Genomic DNA, 22,110 nt, shown 5'->3' with positions numbered 1-22,110 from the left:
CATGTTATTATATTAAGCAGAGTTGATGAGTAAGCTATCTGGAGGAGGCTCTTCCGATTGCTCTTCACTGAGGGATGTTGTCTAGGGAGACCTGCCAGAGTCCAGGGTTTGGTCTTCAGACCTTAAAATATCAAGACACCTAGTTAGTCATCTTATTGAAAGTAAGCGAATTTGTTTTAGAGAACGGATTATCAAGAACTGAATTAGTGAGACGTATGTATACATCTAGTGAAAAACATAACTATCCAGAGGACCGGACACCTCTGTCTTCAGAGAAGTCCGTTTGGTTTCTGTAATCTCCATGGGAAACTGTGTTATAGTCATAAGGTTGCTTGGTGAGTGAGAGACCTAAACAAAAGGAGTTATTTATATGCTGCAGGTTCAAATGTTTAAATGCAGGGATAAAAGACAGAATTTCATTTCAGGAGCAACTCTTATTGATTGTTAAGGGCTGTCTGGAGTGTTTAGACTTGGTGGGAAGTGACTGTTGTTTAGCGATGTCTGCCATAGGCATAGGATGAAGAGGAAGTGACATGTGTGGTATATATGAGCCATCCCTAATGTAAAGTCATCAGACAAAGATAGCCTTCTGAATTCAGACAGACACATGCGCGCGCACGTACAGGTATCATTAGGGCGGGAGGCTCAGGCACCCTGGGGCACTGCTTGGTTGGCAACCACAAACATCCTCTTTCAGTGCTTCCCTATGTGATGGATCTTTCTTCTGACCAGCCCATCCTTTCTGTGGATATGTTCAGTCAGGTCAGAGTTAAGGTCTGAAAGCGAGCCCGTGTCTTTGAGATGACTGCATAATTCTGCTCTGAGCCATTTAGGCTGCCTTATCTTTTCACTCACAGAGGACCATCTTATTTATCAGGTTTGGACACCTCTCTACAGCCCCTGTAAAAGGGAAAGAGTAATGTACTTTAGTGATTTTCATACTTTAGGAAAACTTTTCTCAAGCTGTATCTTACCTGGAATCCCAAAACATTAGGCAAATAAAAAAACATCAGGCAGTTTTGTCTGGAAGTGCCAACCTTCATTGTTTGGCAGACACTATTTTTCTGTGTGTAAAAGCCCAGAAACACATTTGTAGTGAACCCTGGGGTTGCATGGAGTATTATTTGAAAACCACTTACCTAGTTCAATTCCTTCAGTCCAGGTATGAGAAAATCCAGGCATTGGGAAGTAAAATGGTTTACTCAGGACCACACAGAATAGAAAAGGCTGTGCCAGGATGAGGAACCCCTGTCTCCTAACTCCTTCACTGGTGTTCTTTCCATGCTCCCAACACTAGTGGGTTTGGGGATGATTCCTTGTCAACATCCCAGTGGCTCAGCCTAGTGTAAATGGTGAGTCTTCAAGGGGAAGAACAGTCCCAGGCCCACCTGACGGGACATGCTGAGGACCCCTTAGAGAAATATGTCTGCTTTGTCTCTCCTCCATTTCATAAGTGAAACCTGACAGCAGAGATTAGAAAAATAATAAAAGGCCATCTCATCTGTGTTCCTTATTTATTACACATTATCCAGGTATCTGATTGCAAAACCTGCACTCCTACTCCTCTCTCATTGTTAACGACGTTTGAAGCAGAACACACTGACCTGCTTCATCAGATAACATCGGCATTTCAGTGAGTGCTCCCTTCCCAGGTGACTTCCACCCTCCCTCTCAGTTACCCTTCTCCTCACTCCCCGAAAAAAATTCAACAGGGCAACATTTGAATTAGCTGCAAAACACCCTTCCTTTACTTGATATGACTGTTTCTATACCCAGTCGAGGAAAAGAAATAAAAAGGGACACTGGAATTGCACCCCTTTAAAAGAAAATAAACTGACTACCCAGATTGTAGGGTCAGATAATGAAACCTAAAGGAATGTGACCTGTTAACCAAGGGTGGGGTGATTATCTCAGCCCTTCTCCTCTGGTTCGGGTCAATGCCCCTCTCCCCAGCCAATGGGGTACACCACACTTGTGTGGGAGAGCAGCTCTTCGTCTTCTGAGAGAGACAGAGAGAGAGAGAGAGAGAAAGAGAGAGAGAGAGAGAGAGAGAGAGAGAGAGAGAGAGAGAGAGAGAGAGAGAAAGAATGTGAAGAAGGAAAGGGAAGAGGTGAGGAGAAGAGAAGGGAGGAGGAACTGAGGCAAGAACAGAAAGACAGATGGAGAGAGAGAGAAAAGTGGGGAAGAGCCAGGAAAGAGGAACAGAAGGAGAAAAGGAGAAAGGAGAAAAAGAAGAAGGAGGAAGAGGAGAAGGAGAATTGCATTTAAAATATATAAAGTGAAAACTGAATCAAGTAGTCCCAGCTTAGCCTGCCACATAGAGGCTCATGGGATAGAAAGACTGTATGCCATGTGGGTAAATGTATGCTCCGGTCTCACCTCCACCACCAAATCTGTATCACCTTGAGCATGTCTCCTTTCCTCTCTCGGCCTCAGTTTCCTCAACATGCAGTGAAAAGGGTATGTGAGAGTCCCTGAGTATCTCCCACCCACCCCCACCACTCCAACTCTTGCCCTAGGGCAGTCGTGAGTCTGTACTGAGGAGACACCAGGAGAACAGAGCCCTTTGTGGTCGGCTGGGGACCAACAACTTGAAAGGCGATGGGGACAGTGAATTGAAGTATTTTTGTTGTGGAGGAAAGTGTGGGTTGTAGGCAGGGAGCCAGAAACCACTGACATCACCATAATACTTGGAACAGGCCTCTGAGAGGTGGGTGGGAGCCTCAGGGAGTGGGCAGAGTTACCTGGTGAAGGGATGGAGAGCCTGAGTCTGGCCGAGGAGTGACAGGGACACTTGAGAGAGGCTCATGGACTGTCTCAGAATCAGAGGACAAGCAGCCATAAATAAGGGAAGACAGGAAAAAAATGTGTAGAATTTGGGACATCATTTATCCCCACTTCCTTGGTTTGTGTCTTAGAATAGATGGGAAGGGAAGATGAGCACGGTCATCTCTAGGCAAAAATCGATTTGCCCTTATTGCTAGACCTTAAATTAGAGGTGGATGATGCAGTAAATATTGATGTCCACCTTCTCTCTTTAGCCCCCAGAGCCTACCCAACAAGCGATGGAACTGGAGGCCTCCTATAGGGTTATAGGACAGTACCAGGAATGATTTCTTTGCCCTCAGATGTGACCTCCACTAAAATGCCACAGTGCTTGTCATGTCCACTATGACAAAGCCCCCTTTTTTAGATTAAGCGAGGCCCTCTTCCCACAGATCTTTTGTAAAAATAATATCTCATTCCTCCCCAGGGACTTGCTATTACTAACATCTTAGTGCAAGCTTATCAACTCTTGGCTTGTGCTCTACCACTCCCTACCACAGTTTGAATGTTAGGGGAGAATTGTTCAGGGCACGATGGGGTGAGGTGCTGGAATAAATGGAAAGCAGAGCAGGGGCTCATTCCTCTGCCCTGAGGAAGCTGGTTTCTGTCCATGCTTACCGGACCCTGGAGATGCCTTACTCTTCAGGATAGCCTTTGCAAGATCCTCAAAAGTCCACACCCCTCTTCTTCAACCTCTTCAGTGATGGGAACCTCATTACCTCATGCGACAGCTCATTTCATTGTTGAATGACCTAAGTGGTTAGAAAGTGGTCAGCTCACACTGGGTTGAAATCTCTCTGCTTGACAAATCCTCCCATTAGTGCTGGTTCATAGAACATGTCTGCTTCCTCTTCCCCCGTGTCAGCCTTTCAAGTTGTTCAAGATGGCTATCATGGGCCTCCTAAGTTTTCTCTTCTCTAGACTAAATACCTCAGTTTTTTGACTCTGCCTCATGTGACATGGCATGAGAGCTTTTATCATCCTGAGTAATCCCCAGGTTGTCAGTGACTGTCTTAGGACCAGTGCCACAAATTAAAAAAAATATGTAATCTGACTCATAGAAGTTTATGGGATAGATGCTTGTTGAATTGAATTGATTAACTGATCCTGGGATCTGGAAATTATCCTTTTATTTTTGTAACCAAAGAGGTTTATTTTGTTAGTTTTTGAGATGCTGCTTCATCTTGATTTACGTTAATTTGTAGTCAGCTAAGATCCTTAGATTGCTTTTACATAAGCTACTAACCATCCTGTATTTAACTGATAGAAGTTTGTAAAACTGGTTATCACTGTCGCTAAACAGGAATATGTGTTGACTGTTTATTTGTGTGTGGTCCTGTGCTGGGCACTGGACTAGAGAGATGAGGCCTTTACAGAATTATAATTCAGAACTTATTCATTCAACACATACTTATTGTTAGTACTGGCTTTTTAGTGGACAATTTGTCACAATCAAAATTGTATATGTTCTTAGCATTTGCCTAACTGTTTACCTTTATTTTATAGATCAGGTCAGTCCTGTAATGAGCATAAAGACATATGCACAGGATGTTATTTCCAGCATTAATTTTAATTGTGAAAAAATAAGCAAACGCAATTTCCAAAGTGAATAGTTCATTATAGTACAGTACCTCCATAAGTAGAATATCATGAAGCCATTAAAACTAATAAATTAGATCTATATATAATGACACAGGAAGATCTTCAAAATATATTGTAAAGTAAAAATCTCAAGTCATACCAGAGTAGGTATATTGTAATTTTATTTGTGTTTTAACAACCAATTACATTCAAAAACTTATTTCTATGTGTATTTCAATATAAATAAGGGTCTAAAAATACGCAGTTAACAATTAATGGAAGTTTCATGTTGGAAGAGTTAGAAAGAGGAGGATAGGAGTAGAAAATGGATTTTGTTTTTCCTCTATATATTTTGATGGTGTTTTTATAAGTATTCATCTATTACTTGTGTGCTTTCTAATAGTTTTGTAGAAGACAGAGAAAGTAAACCCCAAACAAATATTAGGAAAGACCAAGAATTCAAAGATGAAGAAGGCACTGTCTCGATCCTTCAAAAAAAATAAAATCCAATAGGAGGGATAACGCAGTGCACATATAGTGATGGCATGACTCCAAGCCAGGTGTTGGGGAATTGGGATGAAAGGGAGAGTCTCCCTGCCTGGAGAGAAGAGAGATCAAGAGGTGGGTCCCGGTGGATGGCAGGGTTTTAACAGGAGATGGCATGAGGGGGGTTTTGTAGGAAGATGGGAAAGGCTGCACCTTCTCTGGATAGGACATTCAGTCTAGTTTGTTGGAAGAGTAGGGTTTATGTGACACACTGTCAGAAAAAGTCTAGAGGGCTTAGAACTCAAGTAGACTTTGATGTGTTTCCTTTAGTAGCTTTGGGGAATACCCCTGGGTCGTGCCTTAGGTAGATTAATTCAACTGCGATGAGATCAGAAAGTTGAAGGACAAGAGACTGGAGGCAGAGAGGTCATTTAGGAAGCCAGCACTACATATTAGCATTTTTCTAGGTCCTATTCAAAGTTGATAGTGCTTTCCTCCACCTGCCTGCCTAAATATGTTCAACAGGTAAATAATCTTGGAAAACCTGCGCATCAAATCTCTTCTTGGAGATGTGCAATGTTCTTAGCATAGTATAGGCTCTGCGAAGTCCAGCAATAAAAATTTGTTTAATTTTTACTAACCCAGTATTTGTCAAATTCATTTGAAACGGGAACATTTAGTTTGCAGAAGTTAAATACTTTTTACACAATGGTATTGAGAACAACAGCAAGCTCTTTGGAAATCTTCTACAGCAGAATCATGAAAGTCCAAATGGAGGTGGCTGTAAAACAATGGAAAGGAAGGTTGGGTGAAACTGTACTGGAGGAGGAGGAATTGGGAGGACATGGCAGGTTGTTTGGAAGTGGGATCAAGAGAGAGATATGTCAAAGACTGTCGGAGATTTCCTTACTTCTGCTATGTTCCTTCATACCAAAAAGCATAAGCATCAGATCTAGCCCTCTGAATGGTTGATCACACACACTGAAGCCATTCCTGTTTCAGTGGGCCTAGCATAAATTGCTGGCCTGGGCAAAAATAGAATCAGTTTCCTTCAAGTCCCCACACATCAAGAAGATATCTAATTTACAGTGGGATGTAACACAATCAACAGAATGAAAAGACAGTCCATGAAATAAGATAAAATATTTGCAAAAAAATATATCTGATAAGGGAATAATATCCAGAATATATAAAGAACTCCTATGAGTCAACACACACACACACACACACACACACACACACACACACACACACAAATGGGTAGAGGACTTCAATAGACAGTCTTCAGAGGATATGTGAATGACCAACAAGCACATGAAAAGATGTGCTCAATATCACTAATCATCAGGAAAATGCAAATAAAACCACAAGGAGATACCACTTCAAACCCATTATGATGGCTATTATAAAACAAAACAAAATAAAAAGTGATGGTGAGTAAGTGGAGAGTTTGGAACCCTTGTGCATGGCTGATAGGAATGTAAAATTCTACACTCACTGTGGAAAATTGTAAGACAGTTCCTCAAAAAATTACACTTAGAATTACCATATGATCCAGCAATTCCATTTTTGGGTATATACCCAGAAGAATTGAAAATAGGGACCTGAAGAGATATTTGTACATCAATGTTCATAGTAGCATTATTCACAGTAACCAAGAGGTGGAAGCAACCCAAGTGTAAATGGGTAAAGAAAATGTGGTATACATATATGCAATGGAACATTATTTAGCTTTAAAAAGGAAGTAAATTCTGACACATACTATGACATGGATAAACCTTGACGTCATTAGGCTAAATGAAATCATTCATTCAGAAAAGGATGAATATTGTATGATACACCACTTACATGAGATACCTAGACTAGTCAAATTCAGAGACAGAAAATAGAATGGTGGTTGCCAGGGGCTGGGGGGAGGGAAACAGAGAGTTATTGTTTAATGGGTACAGTTTCAGTTTTACAAGAAGCAAAGAATCTGGAGATGGCTGGTGGTGATGGTTGCACAACAGTATGAATATACTTAATGACACTAAACTTTACACTTAAAAAGGCTTAAGATAGTAAAGTTTATATTATGTGTATTTTACCACAACTGAAAACAACAACAACAACAACAACAACAAAAAACAACAGTGGGATATAGAATTTTGGTTCCTGTAGTCAGAAAAATGATAAATGTCTTTCACTGATTATTTCCTTTTCTCTACAAGTTACCATCATTGTACAAGTTGCTTGGAGTTTTGAAACCTACATATACAAAATATTATCAACTATAGTAAATTCAAAAAATACAAATGCAACACATTATGTACTGTAGAAAATATGGAAAATGTAAAAATACAAAAAGCAAATGACAGCACCTAACTTCTATCTGGAGATAACTAATCAAGTTATCTAAAAGTAGCATTTTGGTGGATTTCCTTTGCATTTTTTTTTTTTAGAATATCTCTATGTGAACCTTCAGTGCCCTCTTCCTCTCTTTCTCTCTTGCACTCACTCAGGGTACCAGGGGTATGACAACCATTGCAAAAGACAGTGACTTTTGGCAGGTCCTAGTCCAATTGGTGGAACAAGGTAGCTGGTTATGTCACCATTGAATAAAGAAGAACTAAAGATTGCTTCTCTCATGAGGTGTTGAGCGCTAATTGATCATTTGAACTGTGCCCTGCCCAGTCTAATATGTAAACATAATGGGATTTAGAAGAGATTTGTCATACCAAGAATTAATTAGACTACTGGTTCCCAAGGCACCCTGGAACTTTCCTTGTCTTAATGCTCATTAAACTTTATTGTAATGAGTAGTTTGATGTCTATTTCCCACCAGAATATAATGTAGGAACTTTGTCTGCCTTTTCGCTGTTGTAACCCTTCGCTAAGCATCTGAGGTGTTTAATAAATATGGGTTGAATGAATTAATAGACACTCATAATTACATTCAATTTTATAGGAGAAGAAAGGGGAAGTTGCCGAGAGTATTATTTAAGGACATTGGACTCAGACTACTTGCTTTTGAATCTAAGGTTGTATAACATTGAGCAAATTATTTAACTTCTGGAAGTTTTTTCTTGTCTGTAAAATAGCAATGAATATAGTATCTATCTCATAAAATTAGTGTGATAATTAATCGAAATAATCCATTATAAATCATTTAGAATGAGTGTGGAATATAGTAATCACTTAATAAATGTCACTTATTATATTTAGCTTTTTGTTTGATAGTTTCATGAACTATATTATTACATTTTTCTGGAAAAAAACATATTTTTAGTGGGTATGCATTATTCTATATTGGAAATTTACCATAATTTGTGGACAATGCCATTTGGATTCCCTCTATTTTAAACAATTCTTGTATGGGCGTTCTTGTAATAGAGTTGTTAGGAGCACAGACTCGGGTACCAAACTGCCTGGGTTCGTATACTGGATCCCGTCTTACAAGCTGTGTGACCTTGGACACTTAGGGTCTCTATGCCTCAGTTTCCTATTAGTAGGGTATGGACAATAATACGTAGCAGTCCATAGGATGGTTGGGAGCATTAAATAAGGTAATGTATGTAGACTGCTTATAATAATGTCTGGCAAAATGTAAAGGCTTAATAAATGTTGCTATTACATTATTATTGCTCAGTTTTAACTTAATTTGTTAATTCTCGTGGGAACTGAAGACTTTTTTGAATTTGTGAGGAAAAACAGGTGCCCTTTATTTTTGTTCAACAGAATAATCATTTATTATAGTCTAGATAGGAACCTCTACCCTAAAATATGGTGTTGCAAAAAGCTGGGTATCATTAATTATTAGAACTATGTTAATTGTGACCCTTCAGTAGTTAATTGCACTCAATTTGATATCTGAAGAATGCCTTTAGATGCTTAACTGTTTATAAGTTGAAAAGAATAGCTAAATGTTAACTCCTAAATGTGATCTGCTGTCACTAATCTTATATCTTATCTAACAATTATCTTGTGTTCCTAAACAAAGACTATTTGATAAATGAATTTACACGTAATTCAAGAAAAACATCATCATCCTAAATCTATATTTGTGCCTTGGATATTAGTAATAATGCTAGTATATTTACATGATTTATAAATAAATACCACTTATTTGGAGGTATGAACTTTGAAATGCTTATGTAGTAAGACTGGTAATTTAAAAAGATTGGTCTATAATTTGAAGCTCGAATCCTTCAGGGTGGAGTGAAAGACCTATTTTACAGATGGGAAAATAGGGTAATACATGCTGGTGTCAGGATTCATTCAGATCCCTGTGGCTCGAGGATCCCTCAGTGTGGGATGCCCCTACAGTGCTGCACAACATGACTTTAGATGGTAACAGTTTTCCACAGAACAAGAAAAGTATTTTCTTTTACATTATCTTTCCATCCATTTGTTTGCATCAAAGAAACAGCCTCTGTGCTCGTTGCATTTGCCAATCTCTCTTTATAACAAGGGCCTCAAGCTCAAAGCCTTCAATACGCAACAGGATCTAGTTTCAATCTGAAAAAATTGTTTTGTTTCCAATTAAAAGATATACTTTCCTTTTCTTAACAATACATAAGCATATAGAAAATAATTAAATACCCAGGTACCCATTACATAGCTTTATCAAATGTTAACATTTACCACATTTGACTTAGACTTTAACACAGAATCTGTTTTTAGCTGGACTCATAAGCAGTATTTAGTTAGATTTTGTATTTTTTTTCAATCTTATCATCTCTAGCATCTGATCAGGAATTTGACCTATTTACAGCTATTGCAGGGTTTGATTCATATGGGCTTATTTCTACCATCGCATTTTGGTGTGCTGTTAATCATAAATTTTCTTTCTCTTTTTATCTCCATTATGGACTTCTATTAGATTCATTACACTTTCTGTATTTTTTTTTCCCATTGCTAAGTTGAAAGCTATGGGTTGTGTGTGTGTGTGTGTGTGTGTGTACACATTGATACATGTTCACATATATAGATATGTGTCTCTACATCTATATATGTATACATATATAGATGTCTATAAACATAAGAGTTTTATTTACATATACATTAAGTGCACAAATCTTAAGCTTATAGCTTGGTTAATTTTACCAAGTGAGCACACTTAGGTAACCACCACCCAGATCTATCAACATCTCAGCCTCGGTCATGTCCCCTCCCAGTCACTGCCTCCAACACCAAAAATCAACACAATTCTGATCTTTATCAGCACACGTAAGTGTGGGCTGTTTTTGGAAATATATACATAAACGCAATATGCATGCACTCATATGTGTCTGTCTTCTTTCACTCAACATTATGTCTGAGATTTATTCATATGATTGCAAATGGTTTTTGATTGGTGGGTAGTTGTCCATTGTTTGCATATGCTAAAATTTATTTATCTAGTCTTCTTGTGATGGATGTTTGGATTATTTCCAGTTTTTTAGCTCTTATGAAAAATGTTTCTACGTACATTCTAGTACAGATCTTTTGGTGTACATATCTATAAATAGATTAAATTCCTGTGTCTACCTTTTTACATTTCTTTAAGCTGTAACCTCAGGCAATGGGTCATCAATTTTGTAAATACACATTATATAAAATGGTAGTGAAGAGCTTACCTCAGCCCTTGGACTTTAGCAGTGAGCCAATTCTTGTTCCCCATATTTAATCCTTTTAACTCCCAGAAGCTGACCTTCAGCAGCCTCTGTACTGTGTTGGCTGGAAACACCAATATATTTATTCTTATGATTTATTTTTATTTATGTCAAATGATACAAGTTCTGCTTGGTAGTAGTAATATGAAGTTTTCCTTTAAAATATATTCACTTATTAAAATAAATAATTTAAAGAAAAGTAAATAATAGTACAGAATAAAATAAAAATGACTGACATTTGAGAGACCTAGCTCTGAGCCACCCTGAGATTCCTTGATTCAAATGTTATTGGCAGGACAGGTACTAGAAGCTGGATCTCCTAATGGTCTAGGCTCCTCTCCTGGCCTTTTCTGAAGAGTAACCTGTACAGATTTTCCTGTGTAACTAATGAATGTCTGTGACTATTTGGCAATAAGACGTAGGTGTGGGGCATCTTGCGTCCAATGAAGCTACGGCAGTGAACATGGGAGCTACTGGTTTGAGGGACATGAAAGTTAGAGACCTTCTCAGAGGCCTGCTGCTTGCAGGGACCACAGAAGTTCACACTGATTAGCCAAGGACAGTCACCCCACATGGCAAGGGGGATCATGGTACTGATGCTTGGGGAATCCTGAATCCCCTTCCGGGCACAACGTCTGAGTCTGAGGTCTGGGGATAAATGACTTGACTTCTCCAGAGGTGACTCACTGAAATTTGGAAATTCTCAGCTTCAGCCTGTGCTTTAAGAAAAATTATTATTATCATCTCTGACTAATAACTAGCGAACTCAAAGTGAAAAATAACTCAGTGGAGATAAAGAGAAAGTTTTTGTTTTTAAAATCTTTATATTGAGCTGCCATGTACAGTAAAGCAAAAGCAGAGAAATGTATATAACAAATCTTAAAATATTAACTGGGTAATTACGCCAATTAACATTTAATTTTATCTATGCCCATCAAATTTTATCTATAATGCATCACAGGTAACAATTATTGCTCTAGACTTCTGAAAGTTAATTAACATCATTAAGACAGAACCAGCAGAAGTCCATTCCTTTTTTTTTTTTTTTTTTTAATTCACTGAAGTTTAAATAGTCAATATTCCATTTTGAAAATTTATTCCAAATGGAAACTTTGAGAGCCAGGGCCAGAGACACATTTCTTTTTTTTCCTGTCAACTGCCGTATCATGAGACTCATTGCTAAACTTCCCCTGGCTCTCACTGCCACAGAGTCTACATGAGACTCAGTGGTGAGGTAGGAGCTAAGTCCCTGTGTCCCCTGAGTTCCTGATTTCTGGTCCCTCATCCTAATGTAAAGGGCTACCTACTATGAAATGGGCTTCCCCCTGGATCTTCAAATTCAGTGGCTGCAGCTCAAGTGAGTTCTCACTTCCCATTCCATCCTGGAGCCCTGCGGATGTACAAGCAGTGGTGACAAAGTAAAATGTGCAGGTTGTTTCTCGTGGCTCATTTTTAGTGGGGGCTGTGGATCCTGGGAGCTGTCTGCACAGCGCACACAGACTGTAGCCGATCGGCTGACGGGGAGAGCAACTGTGGAGGGTTCAGGGACCGAGGCTTAAGGTTGGTGTCTTTAGGGGCCTGCCATATGTATATTTGAGGTGGGAGTGTCCTCTAGGCTGCCAGCTCTGCACCAGAAGCTAACTTTTATTTCTATCTATATATCATATAAAACCAAGCTGGCACAATTCAGGGCCCACCTCCTCCCCTCACAGAGCCACATAACCACTTTTTGGTGAGGTACCTGTGAAGTAATTCTCAGAGCATTCTGAGGGGAAAAGAAAGTTTAGCTGCTGCTAGATGAAACCTTCTTCGTTTTTGAGTAGGCTGCACAAATGCATATTTCTCCTTTCTTGGTTGGGTTCAATAATCTTTGCCCAGAAAACTAAAAATGATAAATTCATCCAGAACTTATGTTTTATAGGTCTGCAAGTACAGTAGCCAAATTTTATATCAATCTTCAAGTAAGTCCCCAGGATCCATTAATTTTACCAATTGACTGGTATAGTATATGTTTGGAATATGTTTCCTTTGTCTTTTCTTGAGTGTCAATCTATCAATCTATCCATGTTTATTGGTTATTTCCCACAGCCATGCCACTGAACTAGGTGTAAGGTAGACAGGTATACTGAGCAAGGAAGGACACGACTCTACCTAAATCTGAAAACTGAGTGACCTTCATGTGCTTTGCCTCATTTGATCCCCAGTACCAACCATACTTGTGACTGTTCTTCCTCTTCTTGGGACCTCATAGCAACATTTTGGAACATGTCTGATAATACTTACCATGTCCTTCATGCACTCTATTTATTTGTGCACTTGCCTTACCGCCTTCCTGGACTACCTGTTCCAAGAGGCAAGGACTCTATCTAATTTATCTTCCATTCTCTATAACCTCTGGCATGGGGCCTAGCACCCACATGTCTCAAAAATACTTGGCAGATTATTTTGTCAGCATTGCTTCCCTCCCCAATTCTAACAGATGATATTTGTATAATTGTCAGTTATAATTTATACCTGACATTTTTATTCTTTTGAAACACGACAATAAACCTTTTTCACTTCTTTCTTTGTACATATGTTTTTCTCTTTATATAATTTATTGTTTTGTGTGTGTGTGTGTTTTAAAATAAACTGGCCCCAATTAAGTCAAATGATTCTTGATCGACTTATTCTTGATTTTCTAAAAATTACATAAACTATAGTTTCATTTCTATAGCCCAAATTAAAATACATCGTTGAAATTAAAGTAAGCCTACAGGAGTGCCATTAGTGTATTCAAAGCCAAATGTTGATAATAATAGTATTTACTTACTGAAATTTAGCAGTATTCATTCAAAAACAACGTGCCGCCTTAATTGCCTCAGACCAAAGAATACAACTTACTTTAGGTTTCTGTACTCTAATCAGGTAGAAAAATAATTTCTTTTACTCTTATTAACTGTGTCTTTTCTATTATATTCCATCTTATTTTAAGCAGAACATCCATTTGAAAGAATTAATAGAATCCTGGGGTCTTACCTGGAGATTGAAAATGGATAAATCACCTTTATTTATAAAAATAAAGAAAGATTCCAATAACTGCAGACTTAGTTAAGGGTATCTTCTAAGCATAACTCATGTTTATATCTGAAAATTGATTTGCCCCATCCATTTGTAAGGCAACAGGATTCAATCAAAAAGATTTCATGGAGAACAATTCTTATCAGAATTATCTGATCTTTTCTTAGGAAAAAGCATTGGCTGATTTTTTCTTTGTAGAAGGTGGAAGGTCCCTTCTACGGGCCTAATCTGTTTTGCTTTATCACGACTTGAGATGCTGCCTTACCTAGAAAATCACAGTCCTTTTTGGGGGTGATGACGCTGCAGCCCTTGGGCTCCTCATGGGTCCTCAGGGCCAGTTAATAACAGACTGTCAAAGCTTTGTGGGGCCTTAGATGGCACATAGGCGAATACCCTTATTTTACAAATGAGTCAACTGGGACCCAGGGAGGAAAAGGAACCCATAGTGGGTCCCAAACTTGGCTGGTCATTGTTCATTCACTCCATTCATTCAACAAATGCTTACTGCACACTCCTCTATGCCAGCACTGTTCTTGGTACTGGGCATACAGTGAGGTCCCTACCCTTGTGGCACCTCTACTCACTAACCATACTAGCTTATATAAGAAAATTAAGCATAGGAATGGACAGGGTGATCAGGGAAGAGTGGGAAGAACCAGGATGGAAAGGCCTGCACTGAGAGCTGAATAAGATGTCCATTTGGGCTGCTATAACAGAATACCACAAACTGGGTACTTAATAAACAACAGAAGTTTATTTCTCACTGTTCTGGAGGCTGGCAAGTCCAGGATCAAGTCACCATCAGATTCGGTGTCTGATGAGGGCCTGCTTTCTGGTTTACAGACAGCTATCTTTTCACTGTACTCTCACATGGCAGAAGGGGCATGGTAGCGCTCTGGGCTCTCTTTTATAAAGGCACGAATCCTGTTCACGAGGGCTCCACCCTCATGATCTAATCACCACCCCAAAGCGCCACCCCCTAATACGATCACATTAGGCATTAGGTTTCAACATATGCATTTTGGGGGTGGAGGCACAAACATTTGGTCTATAGGAGGTCTAGACATGGGATGATCAAAAGGTCAGGACAGGAACCATTCTAGATCATTCTAAGGAAGTAGTGAGCGGCACACAGGCTCTGAGATGAAAAGGAGCTTGAGATGTTTAAGACATGGGTGGGCTGAGCTTGGTGACATGGGGGAAGAGGGAAGAGCTGTGGTGGGAGGGATAAGACAAGACCAGGTCATGTGAACACTTACAGATTGTGGTACGGAGTCTAGATTTAAAATATATATACATATAAAAGCCAGTCAGCTCATCATCAAATTTAACTTTTTAAAAGGGCATTTTCTTTGTTGTTATTGTTTTAATAAGATTCCGATGAGTCAGATCTGAAGATGGACCAGCATGGTTACTGGCCAGTTCCTGGGTCTGCAGTTCAGCTCCTTCCATTGTATTAACTACCCTCTGGCAACCTTCTGGGCAAGAATGAAAGCCAGGGCGGTGTTACCCATTAGACAAACAAGTTAAAATTGGCCACAAACACAAAAGATTTCACCTAAAAATTCTATTGTGATCGTCTTTTAGCAGACTATGGCATAGGTTAGCTAAGTTTGGAAAAAACAAAACCCTCAAGGCCTTCAGGTGAAGCTGGTGAATTTGTTTCCTCCCCCTGGCCAGGCTGGTCACCCCAGGAGGGTAGACCCAACTGCACTTAAGCCACCCCACACAGATGAGAATCTCTTCTGATTGCACCAGAGGCTGATAACCCGGAAAATGGTAATCAGTGAGTCAGTGCCAACCTCACAGAAATGGGACAGATGAGGACTATAAGGAACGGACCTGGGACTGGTGGCCCCAAATTTATGTTGATGACCTAGAAGGCTGGGGTCTGGCTAGTTGGTTGTTGTTGTTTAACTTTATGCTACCAGTCTTTATCCATTGGGGTAAAACCATGAGGGTACAGAACAGGGTCAGCACACACCTGGGGAAGAAAATGCATGACCTAAATGTTAACTGGCCATCAGCCATCAAAGTGTCTTAGAGATTTCACAAGCATTCACATGCCTGAGCCATCCCAACCAGTAGTTGAGGCTCACATTAGAAACGACAGAGCTCTCAACATCAGCACTTGGGCGACTTGGCTAGGGATGCCAGCTTTGCCTCCTTGATAGCCATGTGAACTTAGGTAAGTTACTTGGCCTCTCTGGGTCTCACTTGGCTTCTGCAGGCAGTGGGAAAGGTGAATGTGGCCTTGCCAGCATCACGGGGTTTTAAGTCCAAAGGAAGTAATGTGTGTAAAAGGGACTTGGAAAGGGATTGAGTGCAACATAAAACTGTCTTATTAGGCTTTACCAGCACTGTGGAAGTGTGAGGAATTAGGAAGTTCCTCAAAGAGCTGACATGGATGGTGAAAGGAGCAAAAGGTAAGAATTCGAAGGTCAGGCTGCAGGAACTGAGATTTTTCCGCATTAAACAGAAAAAGTTGAGGGTATATTCCGGCCTGGGACTGGTTCTTACTCAGAACATCATGACTAACTTCTTTCATGTGTTTTGAGGGGGAAAAAAACACCAAAAAACAAAAATCAATAAAATACATAAAAAAAGGGTGTTTCCTCTCTCTGAAGAATGTCTTGCAAGAGTATTAAACACCCGAGTGTGTTACTAAAGCAAGCTTAGCATTGCCTCTATAATGACCTTAGGAGAGATGCGTACATCAGAGGGGGTGGCTTAAAAGTGATTCTGCCCGAGGACAAGGGGAGATACTACACTGACTTTCCCTGTTTGTGGTTCTTAGAATTAAATTTACAAGAATTTCCAGGCTGTAAGCTACATGAAGACAGGGAGTTTTGCTCCCTGATGCATCCCAAGCACCTAACACAGTACCTGGTATGTAGTAGGTACTTAATAAATATTCTCTAAATGGATTAACAGAATATCATGAGCTTGTCCTGGCATTTGGAAGTGAGGCAGGCAGGCCCATCCCTATGTATTCACTTGCTCTCTGGTTCTACTACCTAGGCAGCCCCAGCCACGGCCACAGCATGCTATGAGCTTGCTCCATAAATTATAGCAGTGGCTTCCAGACCCCAGGGAATTTTCATGGAGTCAAGGGAGGGAGTCAAGCCTACTTTCGTTTAACTGGAGCCATACACTTTTACCTAATATATATACATAATGGGCTTCTAGATACTGTTTTTCATTTTTTAGGTAACATTCCACTCAAGTTGCCATTATATGAGAGAGCTTTGTGATGAAAAGCCTGAAACACAGGAAAGGCAAGGAAAAAACGTGTCTTGTGAAGGCAACTTCCATCGCTAAGATTTCTGAGTAACAGATGAAGGGACTAAAATGGTCATTTTGGTCATGTCTTTGGTGTCTCTTGTTTCATAAAATCCAGTCAGAGAGAAGAAAGGATCTAAATTGTTCTAGTTTTCCTCTTTTTGAAGTTTCCACAGGCTGTTGCCTAAATAATAATATTTTTAAAAAGCAAACTTTCAAATTCTAAAAGGGTGGGAGTTGCCAGGTCTCTGAGGAGGGCTCTGATTGTGTGCTTACAAGGCCATTGATTGAAATTGTTCTGTTACATAGTGGTGATTGCATTGCAACCACAATATTCTCTCAGGTACAACAGCCCTTGAGCAGAAACACGCATTCTAGTTAATTATGTGGATTCAAGAAGGAGTGCGACCATGTGTCTAGGTCTGTTATTAGCATCAGGAGAAGCAGACCTGCCAAGGGCTTGTTCTAAAGGCCCCAAGCCTCTGGAGGACACCTTCCCCAAACCCATCACCAGATGAAAAGGAGTACACTGACCTGGACCACCCTCTGGTGTGAGGTGGGGGAAAGAGACCATTTTGAAGGGCCTTAGGGTTGGTCAGCAAGCAAACAGATTAGACATTCAGTTCAATTGTTGATGCCTTGTCCCTGTCCTGGAATCATAAACGTCGCCTCCTTTCCTATCCCAATCTACATTCACTGCTGTTGCTGAAGGTCCAGTAACCCAAACAATTGCTCTGAGAGACAATAAGATTTGCAGTGCGTGTCTTGCTTTTCAGACCATGTTCTTAATCCTTTTCTTTTGATTCATCACAATACTCTGGCCAAAGGCAGACATATCCGGCCCCATCATAAAGATGAAGAAACTGAAGCTCACAGAGGTGAAGTGGCTTATCTAGTTCCACAGGCTTGGGGAGATACTGAAAGCACAAGCAATGAAGTCAGACGGCTTAGCTTCACATCTTGGCACTTCCACTTAATTAGCTCTGTGACTTGGGCTTTGGTGATTCTGTTTCCTCATCTGTAAAGTGTAAAAACTAATGAAATCTGTTTCATTGGGTGCTTGGTAGACGAAGAGATAAGGCAACATAGTCAGCAGAGTGAGTGCTTAGTACTCTTAAATGCTCAATAAATATTAGACATAATTATTATTAAAAATTATTATTAGGGGAGATACCATTGACCCTGATTTCTGATCTAGCGCTTTTCCCACTACAAAGGCTGCACCCAGCACTGGGTTCTGGCATTTTCCTTCTACCCAATTTTTCCCCTCTGCCCTGACCATCTCTCTCATTCAAAATAGTGAAGACTTAAACTCTCTTTCTAAACATTGTGGCCTTTTCGGCTGCCATCTAAAATTCTGGGCAGGCATGAGGGGACATGATGTCTCTATATCTTTGTGGCATATAGTTAAGAACTATCGTCACATATGGGGAAAGAATAGCCTGTCTCCAAAGGCTGCCACCAAAGACTTGAGTGATGTGAGTGTAAAAAGCACAGCTGGTTCCTCCCAGAATTAACTGCCAGCCCAAGATAATATCCTCAATCAGTAACAGAGAAAGAACTGAAAAGGGGGTCTTGGGGCTCCTTGCCCTGAGTCCTTTCCATTACTCAGCTGCTTGCATTGCTCTGTATCTGTGACCAGTAGTATGCTGGAGGAAGAGTCAAGAAGGAGGGAGAGGTGGCCCAAATAGGGCTTCCAGGTAGATACCATGTTTCCCCGAAAAGAAGACCTAGCCAGACAATCAGCTCTAATGCAGTATTATATTATATTATATTATCATATTATATCATACTATATTATATTATACGACTAGGTCTTATGTAAAATAAGACCAGGTCTTATAAGACCTGGTATTATATTAATTATATTATATTATACCAGGTATTATATTATATTATATTATATTATATTATATTATATTATATTAAAGACCAGGTCTTATATTATGGTAAAATAAGACGGGGTCTTATGTTAATTTTTGCTCCAAAAGACACATTAGAGCTGGTTGTCTGGCTAGGTCTTATTTTCGGGGAAACACGGTATCTCTGTAGTAGTCCTCACTGCTGGCTGCCACGACCTCAGTGGCACTGGCTATGCTAAGAGCAGAGGGTGGCAGCTCAGAATTTCATGATTAAAATCTCCAAAAAAGGGCATATCTTAAGACAAGTCCTTCGGAGGATGTTTTCTGGGGTCTGTGACCTTGCTCTGAAATCCAACATCTCCTGGAGAAATCATTAGACATAATATGCTGTGGTCTGGGTAGAACTAATTACTTAGGAGTTCTCTGACAAGGTAGCATATGAAAATCTCAGATGGGTCAGGCCTTATTCTGTCTCACTGCTGGGCAGATGTATATTGGGTTCCTATCTAGAACTTTGCTTGCGGGGCTACAAACAGGAATCATACTTCTAGGACCGTGCATTGAGGGAATGTATAATGGAGTTGAAAAAAATACTGGCATAGAGACTATGTGAGACAATAGTATTAATAGAAGGCAAGTCCCCTAAATGGGTTACGCTAAGGCTAAAAAAGTCTCTTATAGAGCACTGTCTCCAGATTTTGCAGGCCACTTACTAACCCATTCTTCCTAAATTTTCAATTTCTATTCCACATTTTCAAACCTCTTTAGAAAAACAACAGTATTATCGTTATGCATTTTGATCTTTCTGGGAAAATAAGGTGTTATGTCAATTAGATTATTATTATTATTGTGGAGCTTGGCTTTCAAAGTTTAAATGACATTTTCCACAAGGATATAGCCTGTTATAAATTACATGCAAATAACCACTGTTTTCTGGATTAGCTTTTCTTCTTACAATCTAAACCTGAGCCTCCTCAGTAGTACTATAATCATTATTCTTGGAAGCTGAAACTCAGAATTAGGGAATAAATATTATGAATACTTCATATATTAATATTTGAAGTACAGCTACTCTTTTGCTTTTATCTGCTCTAGGTTGCTCTGCATCACATGATGTACTTGAAAGATGTGGGCTTTGGCAATTGAGAGAATAAAAGCTCATAGTCTGGCCCTGCAACTTTCTAGCTGTGTGAATTTGGGTAAGCTCTGTATCTTTTCTGAGCCTCAGTTCCCTCATCTTTAAAATAGGAATTAACGGCCCCCTTTTTCAAGGTGGTTTTCAGGTATAAAACATTGAACCCAGAGAAACAGTATAATGTTGGTCTTCAAAGAGGGGATTCAGTAATAGTGACAATTTAATAGCTAACAGTTAGTGAATACTTACTATGTACCAAATAGTATGCTGTGTGCTTTACATGTATCACTATATTTAATCCTCATTACACCCTATGAGATATGTATAGTCAGTTCGCACACTTCATAGATACACAGAGAAGCTTTATAACTTGTTTAAGAATACACAGCTAGGTAGTGTCAGGATTAGGATTTGAACCCCAGGCCATATGGGCCTCCAGAGCTCATAATCTTAATCACAAAAATGGTGACTATTCTGATCAAGATTATTTGGTTGAAATACGAAATATATGATTTTTTTTTCTTTTTTCTTTAAATGCTGCTCTGACGACTGGATACACTGACTGTCCCCATCCTTTTCTAAATAAAAAACAAAGCTTCTATAGGACGTCTGATATTATTTTGAAAAAGAAAAATGACTTCCTGAAATCTGGTAGTGTAAGCAGGCTAGTGATATGTACATTAAAAAAAATCCAAGAATTCCCTAGTTATGGTGAATTTCATTTTGCGTAAGTTAAATGTATGGCTTGAAAGATTTAAAATTTAAAGGCACAGAAAGGTGTGATTTGCAATGGATATTTTGCTGCAAACCTTTATGACCAGCCTGACAGATTATCACTTACAGACACCAGGTTGATATGTACCTTGTCTTAAACAATAGTGGAAAATGACGCAGTGATTTACCTTTTATTTTTTGTCAGCAATGGTAAAGCGATCTGTAGGCTTTACATGATAAGTTTCTACTAGAAAGCCGTGTTTCTCTATCCATTTTAAACGGGACAAAATTCACATTGTTATTTCCTTATTGAGAAATAGACAACTAAGGAATGTTATTTCATTAAGACTGTCACTGAAACACAATGCTGAAGTCAATAAGCATATTTGTGTATGTTCTCTTCTTGCTGAAATCTTGTTGGAGTGTTCTCAGAAGCTAAGTGGTAAAAACAAAACAAAACAAAAACCTTAAATGTAAAAATTATAATGCCATTGTCCTTAGCCAGAAAAGATAATGACAGAGAAAACGGAGAGTCATAGAGGTTGAAATCTCTTGGGAGGTGGGTCAGGCTCAATGCTACCAAGGAGGCTGCCTATACTGCTACCCTCAGCCCCAGTGCACTAGGCATGGCAGGCGGCCTGGAGGTTTCCACCCACACTGCACTTTCTTTATTCAAGGAATGCACTTTGCGTCCTCCCACTTTGGGGCCTTTCCACACCTGCTCTTTCTCCCTGGAATGTCCTATCCACTGACTTGCCCCCAATCCTTGTACATCCTTCAGATTTCTGTCTGCTTAGAGACGTCTTCCTCAATTCCCTAGACTCGACTGGGCCCTTTGTCTTTTTCCTTCATTGGGATCAAACATTGCCATTGTTTGCAATTGTGTATTTGTGTCACTGACTACATACTCCATGGGGACAGGAACCAGGCCTTGTTTTAGGCACCACTGAATGCCCAAGGTTTGGTGCAGTGCTTGACACATAGTAGATGCTCAAGAAGTATCTATTGACTTAATGATAGTTCACCTTAAAGGGAACCAAGGCACCCTTTGCTTAGGCCCATGCTGCTGCTGCTACAAAATAAGATCATGGGGTCTTATTTCCTCCCTCCCAGATTATTTGTGCCAATGAAACATGACTGGTTGCTCATTCGCCTGGTGTTAAGCAATGCTTCTTTCAGGCTTCACAACAACTTTGATTGGCATAATCTGGGCTTGGTTTATAGCCTCTGGAATTACCAGGTTTGTAGTGAGATGCTGAATGTAGGGAACCATTGATCATTTTTCTCAGCACACAGGAGCGCCTTTAAGAAAGGCTTTGCTTATGGCATGGTTGGCAATTAGCCGGATTCTTACTGAGATGCACATGTCCTATGTCATTCGAGTACAGGATCCACACCCTCAAGTATGTGTCCACAGTTAAGGAAATTCTGACACTCCTTTGTTTCCCACTCCAGTAGCAGCATTAGAATAGAAGTAGGTGAAAATGACATTACAATAGGAATAGTCTATAATGATGTTCAAAATGTTTCT

Source organism: Rhinolophus sinicus, chromosome 15, assembly GCF_057876585.1.
Source record: "Rhinolophus sinicus isolate RSI-liver-muscle chromosome 15, RSI-T2T, whole genome shotgun sequence".
Lineage (NCBI taxonomy): Eukaryota > Metazoa > Chordata > Mammalia > Chiroptera > Rhinolophidae > Rhinolophus > Rhinolophus sinicus.
Note: the sequence above shows the minus strand (reverse complement) of the source record.